This window comes from Polypterus senegalus, chromosome 1, assembly GCF_016835505.1.
Source record: "Polypterus senegalus isolate Bchr_013 chromosome 1, ASM1683550v1, whole genome shotgun sequence".
NCBI lineage: Eukaryota > Metazoa > Chordata > Cladistia > Polypteriformes > Polypteridae > Polypterus > Polypterus senegalus.
Genome location: NC_053154.1, coordinates 130,411,130 through 130,423,800, shown reverse-complemented (window position 1 = coordinate 130,423,800; position 12,671 = coordinate 130,411,130).

The following is a 12,671-nucleotide window of genomic DNA, read 5'->3' as shown; positions in this document are numbered from 1 at the left end:
TTACATTTTCACTCTAAAGTTTAATAAAAATTATAACCATGTAACTTTTATCTTAAAGGATAAGTTTGGTATTTTTCAAGTTGGAAGTTACTTCTTTCTGTACATTGAGACAGGAATAACAGAAGTGTTTGCAGTATTAAACCTCAACCTGATTAAACTTAGGTTTCTAAAGTGGGCTGTGTGTGTGTGTGTGTGTGTGCGTGTTTGCCTTGTGTTCACATTGTGGTCCTGTCTTAGATAAGCCGGTTAGGAAGATGAATTAAGGTATGCCTGTAGTGTCTGTTCAGCTTTTGGCACTTGGTCATATACGTTCGTATGCTGAATTTTCTCTCAACAAAGCAGACGTGCACTCTGAATCCAGCAGCAGCAGGCAATATCTTTGTGAAATAACAAACCAAGTCTCTGTATGTTTGTTCTTGTGTAGTTGTCTACAGAACTGAGACAGATTCTCATCTGGGCATCAGCATTCAAGATCAGCAATGGTCCTTGGCAGTGACTTTCCAATGGGAATCCATGCCTCGGCGCCTCAAGGTTGCCGTAGAGGGAGATGAGCAGCAAAGTGACAAGTTGTGGTATAGCGGGTTCGTGACTCAGGAAAAAGTATCCATTTTAATAAATAAATCAATCAATTGGCCGACTCATTCTCCGTGGGTGTGCGCTCACACAGCTGCGGGGAGTTGGTGGAGTAAATGGGGTGAGACGCAGTTGCACGTGAAGGTGCTGTCTTTCTCAATTGCTTCATTGGCTTCCTGCAGTATGGGATTTGAGATGCTGCACCCATAGAGCCTTATAAGAACGAGCCGTCACAAGAACTGGAGGGAAGGAAAGAAAAAGAAAGGAGGTTAAAAGATGGAGAGAGGGAAGGCAGTAGATGGTGATCTGGTGCAAGTGAGTGTTAGGAAAGTGGAAAGGGCAGACACCTGTGATGAAGTCCCTTGGAGTGTTTAAACGGTGCTCGGGGGTTGATGGCCTGGATAGATAGGGTGGCTGCAACGCTGCTGAGTTGTAGTGACTTGCAGGAAAAGGAGAGACTGAGAGAGGTATTCAACAAGTGGTGCCGTGGACCACAGGGACACATGCCTGGCAGTGGGAGTCGGAGGCTCGATGGGGTGCACCGCCTGCAGCCCCAGAGGGCTAGAAGGGCCAAAACTTAGGAGCTACGCTAGAGTTGGGCTGAACTGCTGGATAGGCACCTCCTTGACTGCAAGGCCCCGCTCTAGGTTAAGTTACAGAGGCAGCCGAGTTTTAAAGGACTGCACTGGGACTCAGGATTTAAAGACAGTTTTCTGCCCCATGGTTTTTAACCTTGTTTTAATGGAATATTTAATTGATTGGATTTTAACCTCCACAGAGACACCTTTTTATATAGTATTTATTAACTATTTTACACTGCACTTTTTGGACACTTGGGGATTTTTTTTTTTGGATTGTTTATTAAAAGCACTGTTCATTTTTACACCATCCCTTGTCTTAGTGTGTGTATGTCCTCATCTGCTGGGTCCTCACTCAGAAACATTGGTGGTGTCAGGTTCAAGAGCCTTCCAGTGGCACCAGGTAGCATGGGTATAGCTGGACTCCTTTTAAAATGGCTGAATTTTGCTTTTTCCTTTTTTTTTTTTTCTTAATCAAATTGGACATTCTGTTTTACAATATGTGTGTTATCTTAAGTTGTAGATGAACAGTAACATTTTTGACTTGGAGAAATTGATATATTTGGAAAGTCTTCAGCTTTTTTTTTTTAAGGTTAGAATGACTGGTCAGCAGAGGTGGATAGAGTAGCCAAAAACTGTACTCAAGTAAGAGTAGCGTTACTTCAAAATAATATTACTCAAGTAGAAGTAAAAAGTAGTCATCCAAAAAATTACTCAAGTAAGAGTAAAAAAGTATTTGGTGAAAAGACTACTCAAGTACTTAGTAACTGATCATAATTATTTATTTTTTAGAAATGTTGTAATAAGACAGACAAAAAATATAAAATAATGTGCAAATTCTGCAATTTTCAAATTATAAAATAAAAAATGAGTAAAAAAAATAACATCTTTACAAAATAAAGATGCACAAATAACACAAAGTTCCAAATCCAAATTTAAAGCCAATACCTACAGTAGGTAACATGTATGTTTGAACAGTGCAAACTACTTACAATGAAGTGATGGTTAAGCTTCAGCAGGAGTTGGCTCTCATTTTTCATTTATTCTTTTCTTTCCTGTCAGCCATCTGTGAGGAGTTTGTGCTGCTATGCCACCACAGTTTGTGTGTGGTCATGTGACTCCGTGGCTACATCTGATTTTTGAAACAGAGTCTTGTGGTTTTTGTTACATTTGATTGGTGAAACGGAGTCTTCTGATTATTGTTGCTACGTCTGATTGGTGAAACAGTCATGCAGTAGATCCGCCGGCAGCTTCTCTCTGGCAAAAATATAGCGTATCTAATGGAACAAAAGTAGAGTTCAAGTGTTGCCCAATGTAGCGGAGTAAGAGTAGCATTTCTTCTTCACAAATGTACTCAAGTAAAAGTAAAAAGTATGGTGCAGTAAAACTACTGTCAGAAGTACAATTTTTAAAAAAAGTTACTCAAGTAAATGTAATGGAGTAAATGTAACTCGTTACTACCCACCTCTGCTGGTCAGTTTGAAACTCTAAAGGCAGGAGGGATGTGTCTATCAGGGAAGTTGGATATGTTATAGACAAAAATACTCTTGACAATATAACATGTTCTGTGCATACTGTTATGGTTCATATCTTAAGCAAAGCAATCAATCATTAGAACAATTAACCAGTTATCCGTGAGTAACATCACAGAATGCCTGCACAACTATAAATCAAGGAAGTATTCTCCATCCATCTTCCAAACTTGCTTATCCAGATGAGAGTAGTGGGACAGCTGGGAATAAGGCAGGAACAATCCCTGGACAGGACACCAGCCCATCAAAGGGTGAACACACAATCTCATCAGAAGCCAACTTCGCATCACCAATCCATTTAACCAGCATGTCTTTGGACTGTGGGAGGAAACCCATGCAGGCATAGGGAGAAGATACAAACTCCCTTCAGGGAGCATGTGAGACTTGAACCCCAGGCTCCTTGTTGTCATTCACTGCATTACCTTTTGTGGCAGAACTGCCTGGTGCCATTTTACAGCTGTACATTAATGGACAAAATAGTGCATGAAAGGGTGTGCTGAAAATTCATTTTCCATCCCATGTCATGATGCAGGGCCACTTACTTCCACACATTTATGGTTTCAGCTAAGGACTTGATTGCACAATCCATTTTTGGACCTTATTTGTGGTTCTTCCTGCTACTGTGTGTCACATACTTGGAACAAAAATTCAAAAATGTCAGACCTCCTTTTCTCACAGCTCATGTTTAAGTCATTATATGCCTCAGCCATTTATGTTGAATGTTAATTTTTTTATTATGTGTCCATTTTTAAAAAAAAAAAAACACAGAACAATGTTTTTGCATCCATCTAACAATTGCTCTTCAAATGCAAATTCTCATCAACACGGTTCCTCCACTACTTTCAAGCTGGAAACTTTGCTAAACAGAACCTTCCCAATTTTCCTCACCTTCCACCCTGTTCTATTCCAGAAGAATTATTGATTAGTCTTGAAGACTCAGATACCATCTCTACAATTTATAAAAATATTTTAAAGTCTATTCCTTTCAAAGACCCTCGATGACACTGGGTAAAGGATCTGTCATTCAATATTTCAGAGTTGAAAAAGCCATGCACAGAATACACTCGACCTCTATATGTGCAAAGCATTCAGTCATTCAACTTAAAATCTGTAATCAAGTATATTTATCTGGTTTAAAATTATCCAAAATTTTTTCAGGGCAAGATTCAACCTGTGAACATTGCAATCAAGCTCAAGCCTCACTAGGCCACATGTTTTGGGCATGCAGCAAATTAACAACATTCTGGACAAAAATCTTTGCCTATTAGACAGCCTTTGTGTCACAATCCCTCCTAATCCATTAATAGATGTGTTTGGTGAATTCTCTTAAAGTAGAGAAAGACAAACAAACTCATTTCCTTTACTTCACTACAAGCACATAGACTTTCCTTGTTCAACTGGAAGAATCCCACCCACCACTCTTAAGTCAGTGGGTAACCAATGTTCTGTACTACTTGAAACTGGAAAACAATCTAATTTCTAACAAATCTAATTATCACTTATCACTGATCTGTTCAGAACTTTGTAAAAACCTGTCAGGATCTAATCAATAACATTTTAGAATAAGCTTCCGTTGCGGGGAAAAGGATACTGTTCTTTTCTTCTTCCTTTTTATAGAGTAGTTTTGGTTGCTTGTTCCTCACTCATTTTCTTGAATTTTGCTTTGATTTGTTAATTTGTCTTGACTGTATGGAATATTATCTATTTCTAATTAAAATCAATAAAAATAATTTAAAAAAATACAGAAGTAACTTTGAAAATGTAAAATTGCTGGTTAGTTGCTATATTAGCAATGCACAGTATGTGGCTCTTGGTTAGAATTTGGTGCTTCTGCATTTCTCAGTATATCATGTTGCTGCCACACAAATCTAGCACCCACTTGTTTGAGTCACTCCCTTTGTGGGGCTGGCATCATCTCTGTCCTTCCACATGCATTTATGCCAAACGTTTAAGAGATGCATGTGTTATCTTGATGGGTCAGACGGAAGTGACTATGCGAGTCTGAATTTGAGTCTGCATCTGACCCACTCATGTCTACTGTAGGCCTCATTTCTGCCTAGCGCAGACTCCTTGTGAACTTGAATTGGATTACGCTGTTTCAGGAAATGGATGGATGTTTAATATGATACAGGCTTTATTACAGTTGTTAAACTTTATGCCACATGCTGCTCATTCAATTAGAAGAAACTATCATTTCCATCTCTTTATGGTATTATGTCAGACTTTTTTTTTTTGGCTGCATCTTGTTAACCTTAAAAGTGTGTGCAGTCAATTTATTTCTAGGAGATGGTTAAATGTTTTGTGCCCAGCCGACACATTTCAGAAGGCAGTAAAATCATTGAAGTTGTCATGCTAATGTGTGATGTGTTTCAAAAAAGTGGTTTGATTTTTTTCTTGTTGAACAATTGCCCTTAAAGACTATGAACCCAATAGCACTGAAATCAACACTATCATCCACACTATGTTTTTTTAAATTATATATCAAATCACTGGGCAGAACATCACAGAATGCAGTCCCACACACAGCCGATAGATAGATAGATAGATAGAACCAACAAACAAACTGTTTTTATCCCCAGGAAGAAATTTGGCTTTTTACAGAGTCTCTTTAAATAAATAAATACATATACATACACACACACACACTTTGGTCCGAACACAAATACATTATTACCACAATGGCATTATTATCTGCCAAAATTGCCCCCTTTACTGCTAAACTGATTAACTTCGGCACCTCTTTAGTTTGTTCAAGTTATTTTAGCCACAGTATAAAGACACATGAGTGACTATGGACAAATAATCATGCACAAAAAGACAGATGAATATACTTGCTATTTAAATAAATGTTATAAGCTGCCAGGTTCATCTTATATCGGCATAAAAATCATACACAAAACAAAACAAAAATGCAAATGATTCCAGGAAGACTGCTGAAGAAGTGGCCATTACTAACCAACTAGATTTGTCATTACCAAGCCAGTAAATCATTATTTTGTATAATGCCATTCACAGGCAGAAAAAAGCATGGACAGAACTACCAGACATTTATTCTAGGACTGTGATTGCATAATTGTTCTCTGAAATGTTTTGTTTTGGACAATAAAGCAGGGGGCCTCAAGATTAATCATGTGGGCTTTAGTTTTCTACTCAATTGGCTAATCAGAAGCTTATTATTGCAGCTAAAGTTATGACTCAAGTGACATTTTGTCTTTCATTTTAGTTGACTCATTTATTTAGATTCCCACAATTTAATTGCTTTCTTAGTCTTAAAAACATTCTCTTTTTTTAATTGCTTTGTTTTGTTAATCATCTGCCAGCTAACTACTACTACTTCTTCCTTTGGCTGCTCCTATTAGGGGTTGCGACAGCGAATCATCTTCTTCCATATCTTTCTGTTCTCTGTATCTTGTTCTGTTACACCCATCACCTGCATGTCCTCACTCACCACATCCATAAACCTTCACATAGGCCTTCCTCTTTTCCTCTCTCCTTTTTCCTGGCAGCTCTATCCTTAACATTCTTCTCCCAATATATCTCCTCTGCACATGTCCAAACCAATGCAATCTCGCCTCTCTGACTTTTTCTCCAAACCATCCAACCTGAGCTGACCCTCTAATGTACTTGTTCCTAATCCTATTCATCCTCATCCCACCCAGTGCAAATTTTAGCATTTTTAACTCTGCCACCTCCAGCTCCATCTCCTGTTTTTTGGTCAGTGCCATCGACTCCATCCCATATAACAAAGCTGATCTCACTACCGTTCTGTAGACCGTCCCTTTCACTCTTGCTGCTACCCATCTGTCTCTCACAAATCACTCCTGACACTCTTCTCCACTCACTCGACATGTAATCTTACTGACCTTCATTTCTCTCCTCTTTAGAGCATATCTCCACCTCTCCAGGGACTCCTCAACCTGCTCCCTACTCTTGCTACAGATCACAATGCCATTTGCAAACATCATAGTCCACAGGAACTCCTGTCTAATCTCGTCTGTCAACATGTCCATCATCATTGCAAATAATGTCCTCCTTCCTCTGTCCAGATGTCACACAAAGCACCCTTCTAGCTGTCTCTCTTTCCACTTCTGCTGTAGTTGCCCAGCTATATGGCAACTATTCATTGCCTCCCACTGCCTGTCTCACCTCCTCCCTAAACTCAACCTTGCAGTCTTCCTTTTTCAACTTCCACCATTTGACCCTTGGCACTGCCCTCACTCTCTTCCACTTGTTGCTTACCAACATCATCCAACTACTACCTCAGAAGGGAAACCAGAAATTGAAATTGTAACAATTTACAACACAAAGATTACTTGACATGGCAGAATGAAAGCACTAAATGGCCAAGTTCTCTAAGGATTGTCTTCCAGATAAGAAGAAATCAGATCCTCTGATAATTTAAAAAAGAAGCCTCTTGTATCCTGCCAAACTGAAAGCAGACATTCAAGGCAAGCTCTACATTTTTACTTCTACGAAGGAAGCAAAAAAAGAGCTTAAAAAACTGATCCTGACACTTTTTTTGAAATACGATCGTTGGTCAAATTCTGTTCAGGTATGATAAAGATCTTACCAGCTGTTTGATCTGCATGCAGTGATACTGGTACAGTAATTATACATCCTGTTCCCTTCTTGGCCACTTTTTATGTTTTAATTACAATTATATATATTAAAATTGCAATTATATATTATAGTTTTTTAAGGTGACTGATTAATATACCCTTGGTTTATTGTATTAGGGCTTACTATTCTTATCCAGGCCTACTTTTTAACATCATTCCCTGGGGTTACTCTCTCAAGACTGTTTAAGATTATATTTTATGCTTATGGTATTTGGACTGTATTGTCAATAGATATCTCAATTTTATTCTTCACTCACCGCTGCTGGGGGACTCGTTTTGTTTTGGATGTGCTATGTCTCTAGGTATGTAGGAGGACTGGGATTTTGTGAAGTGTGGACTAGCCTCATGTGGGGAGGCAAATTGGGGGGCAGGGGGAGAGAAAGAGAGCAAGATATTTCTAATCTATACTTTTAATCCTTATAATTATAAGTGCCAACGTAATTATAGGCTTCATGGCAATTAATTGTGGGAAAATTGGAAATTAAGATCAAAGCTTTCTTATCTTAAGACTACAAAATGACAACAAAAGTTCAGAAGCAATGTCTCCATGATCGAACAGCTAACTTTGTGAGCTGGAATGCTAAAGTTCTGAATCACAAATTAAAGAGAAAGAAAGTATTCTCTCACGTAACAGGTCTAAACGCTAAAATAGTATTTTTACAGTCGACCCACTTATTGAGCAAGGATCAGTTTCAGCTGCACAGAGACTGGATTGGCCAAATATTCCATTCCAGCTTTACAAAGAAAACTAGAGGTGTGGGAATTCTTATACATAGAACAATCTCATTTGTACTATCAGATGTAGTATTTAATCCTGAAGGGAGATATGTGATCGTCATGGGTAATTTATTTACTGTAACTGTAAAGTGGTTTTGATAAAGATCTATTCACCCAATGTGAATGATCGGGACTTCATCCAAAATGTATTTTCATCCATTCCCAATGTGAACACTTATAAAATTATAATGTGTAGCGCACAGCTGTGGCCCTTTCCCAGCTGGGACACCTCCATGCTGGGAGGACCGGGGGAGCAAGCGTGGCCAGAGTATTACCTCCCCCAGGACACTAGATGGCATCCCCCTGGGTGGCAGCAGTGCCTCAGACTCCCGCAGGACTCCATGGGAATTGGAGTTTGGTGCAGCCTTGTTGGGATCTGCAGGCGCCACCAGGGGATGCTGCAGCAGGAGCTGCTGATCCCTTATGGGCAGTTCTTCTGTCCAACCCGGAAGTGCTGCCGGAAATGAGTCATCAAGCACCTGGAGAACTTCTGGGGGCCTTATAAAAGGAGCCAGAGTCGGGAGGAGGTAGATGAAGCTTGATCGGAGTAGTGGAAAGGAGAAGATAAAGAGAAGGAAGAGAACTGTTTGGGTGCTGTGCTTGTGCTTTTTGACTGTGTTATGCCTGTGGGAAATGGGGAAGGTGTTTCCCATGTGGAAAAAGAGAAAAAATAAAATGTGTGCGCATTGAACTTGCATCCCAAACTTTTCTGTTTTGGGTTCAGGTGGCAGTGCAAGCCTGGGTGTTTCATAAATGGCTGGGGACTTAAATTGTGTTTTAAATCCACACCTAGATAGGTCATCTGCCACAGGGGTGATGACATCTAATACTGCAAAAAAAATTACACAGTTTGTAACTGATCACAACTTATCAGACCCCTGGAGATTTCTACAAACTCATATTCCTTCTACTTACCAGTGCATCACTGTTACTCAAGAATTGATTATTTCTTTGTAGATAAGTTTCTTTCCTATGATTAAATCTTGAAAGTACGACGCTATTGTTATCTCTGACCACACCCCTTTGATCATGGAGCTAAAATCACTATGTTCCACATACTCATCTCACAACTGGCATTTTAAGTCACTTTTATTAGCAGACGAGAACTGTACAGAACTTATATCCGAGCAAATCGATTTTTTATTAGACACAAATACATCCTGAGAGGTTTCTGCAGGAATACTCTGGGAAACCCTGAAGGCTGTCTTAAAATGATAGATTATCTCATATCTTTCCCACATAAGTAAATTGGAAACCAAGAAGGCATCAGAGCTAATCAGTGAAATTACTAGAATAGATAAAGAACATGCCAGGTGTCTAAACGAGGCACTTCATAGAAAAAGACAGACTCTGCATTAAGAACTCAACCTCTTGACAACTAAAGAAACAGAACAACTCATTTTTAAATCAAGATATCATTACTATGAACATGGAGAGAAAGCTAATAAGATCTTATCTCAACAAATCCACAAACAGGAAGTTAGCAATGCAATCCCAGCTATCACCAACACAGACAGAGACAAAATCATTGACCATAAAAATATAATGCACACATTTAATAACTACTATAAGTCCTTATATTCTACTGAGTTTAAAGAAGACAAGACACAATCTAATGCATTTCTGGATGCATTACAGATACCACAACTAGATACTCTCAGTGTAGAAGAAATGGATACTATCAAAATTATGAGATGCTATAAACTCAATTCAGAGTGGGAAAGCAGCAGGCCCGGGTGGCTACCCTGCCGAATTTTATAAAAAATTCTCAACTCAGCTGGCTCCCCTTCTATTAGCAACATTTACAGAAGCTAGAGAAAATTTCTACCACTACCTTTTCGCCAAGCATTCATTACCTTCTTTCCTAAGCAAAATAAGGACTTATTATAATGTGCATCATACATACCAATTTCACTTCTGAATAATGATGATAAGATGCTCTCCAAAGTCCTAGCTAGAAGGATTGAGAAAGTGCTCCCTTCATTAATATCACAAGACCAAACTGGATTTATTAAAGGCAGACACTTACTGTAGCTTCCAATATTCGATGCCTGTTTAATGTAATATATTCACCCACAAAGTCTAACACCCCGGAGATACTGTATTATTATCAATGGTTGCAGAAAAAGCATTTGATATGATTGAATGGAACTACCTTTTCACTACTTTGGAGAAATTTGGGCTCTCTTTCTCATGAGTGGGGGTTGATTTGTTTTGAACCTAGTTTTGTTAAACTTGACTTGCTTGTATGGAATGTTATTTGATTTTAATAAAGTCAAGAAAATGCTTAAAAAATAATGAATTACACTTTTTAGTGTAAGCTTCCTGAAGACCCTGTTTTATATAAGTAACTTTGGAAGATGGTGTGGGAGATGTCTGGGACCCATGCCCGGTCGGGACGCTTTGACACTGGATCCGGGGGAGCAGCCATGGGATGCACACTACATCCCCCGGAACACTTGGTGGCAGGCCCCCTGGGTTGCATCGGGGCCAATATTTTGGAATACCGGAGCTCATTCCTGTTGGGCTCTGTGGCCACCGCTGGTGGGGGCTGCATGGCCTAATAAGCTCATCTGGGTGGGAACACAGCCACACCTGGAGGTGCAGCCGGAACTAGGTCAACAAGCACCTACAGCACTTCTGGGTGGGCCTTAAAAGGGACCGACAGTCACCAGTCTAGCCGCCAAAGTCGGGAGGAGGAGAATGAAGCTGCTTTGGAGGAGTGGAGGAGAAAGAAGAGTGTTTTGTGGTGGTCTTTTGCTTTGTGCTTTTGTGTGTTTTGGGACTGTGTTAGGGCTTTGGGACACGGGGAAAATGTGGCCCCCAGCTGAAGAAAATAAATTTTTTTGTATCATTTTTACGTGCCTCCATTGTCAGTCTGTGTCGGGTCGACACCTATATAGTGCCTTTGCCACAATGGATGGATGAGATTTGCTGATTTTTTTAAAGTTTCTAATTTAAATTTTACAGTGTCAATGGCCAACAAGAACAAAAGATTTCTCTTACACTTTGTGCTCAGGTAAGAAATCGGAAACGGCACCTGAAGACTCTCCATCCAGTCTGCATCCAGAGGCCTGCAGAGTCACCATTCCTTTAAATCTGATTTGATTTCAACTGCAGTATCTGTCCACTAACGTATTAGCATCCCAAAGGCTTTGACCCTGTGATTTCATCTCTCTTCTGCCTGTCTCTGGAATCTATAGTGTCTTATCCTCAGGCAATCCCCAGTTGTGCTGGAGCATTAAAAGGGGCAGGCTGCATTTCTGTTCTATTACAGGCATAGACAAATAGCAGTTATTATGAACTAATGGAATAACAAATAAAAAAATGATGAAATAAAGTAAATTATAGCACAACTAAATAAACAAAAGCTAATTGCTAAGTGAAAAATACATCTGCAAAAGAAAAAAAGAAAGAACAGAAAAACCCAACACTGTAGCCCAGGGGTATCAGACTCAGATCCTAAAAATAACAGTCTTTCAGTGGCACTGTACGGGGCTGTGTGGTTTCTTCCACAACCACTGCACACCAAATTCTGGGAAGGGTTCTTTGTGTATTAGAAAGGGTCTTTAGGCTTTGAAAAGGTTCCTAATATGTGAACAAAACAAAAATCTGCAATGTGTAGTCAGCTATCTAGCAGGATATTAGCAGATCAAGAAAAATGAAAGTCTGGATTATTGTATGCAGCAAGAGTTCTTTTAAAATCGTAAACCCATTGGTATTTCACAAATCTGTTACCATCTTTTCGTGATTATGTATGGAGCTGTGTTACAGATCTCAACAAAAGGGTCTGTCTGAAACTATCATGCGGATGTCTCCTCTATGAACCAAAAATGATTCCCCTGTGGCATCACTCTTAAGAAGGGCTTTGGTACCTTTGTCTTCTCTAGTCCTAAAAGTATTTTGATAAGAAAGGAAATCAACAGTTACAGAAATGTCTGCCGTGGCAGAATGAGAGCAGAAACGAGATGTGTTAACAACAAGAATTGCCTTTGTATTACAGTTTTTCTGAACTGCTAAAACACATTTCCTAAAATCTCATCTCTTTGTCTCAAAACACTAAACACAAACTCTAAAATTCAAGCTACACTCACAAAACCTTTGACTTGTCTTGCAAAACCAAACATTTGACCCAAAACTATTTTAACTTTACTCAAAATGAAGCACTACTGTCAAAAACCATACAAAACCAGCCAATGTGCAAACACAACTTAGCAACAATTACACACTACATAAATATAAAAAAACACTGTGGGATAGCGGGAAAATAATATTTATTTATTCTTGTACTCACATTTTAACAAAAAAAGAACTGCAGCAAAAAAGTTATATATACAGTATATTAAAAAAAATTATATATTTTTACAGCATATTCAGATAATTTATTCTGCCTCAGCATCACACCTCTGTGCTGGGTCAGGCCACAGGACTTCATCCACATTGCATGCTATGGTCTCCCTTGCAAGGCAACGAGGAAAGAATCCTTTAGCATGCCGAATCCAGCCCTGGCAAGATTCCACTCCTATCTCACCACATGCTCCATTCATTGTTTGAAGTAGATTTTCCTAAGGGTTTCGGTTGTATACTTTCCA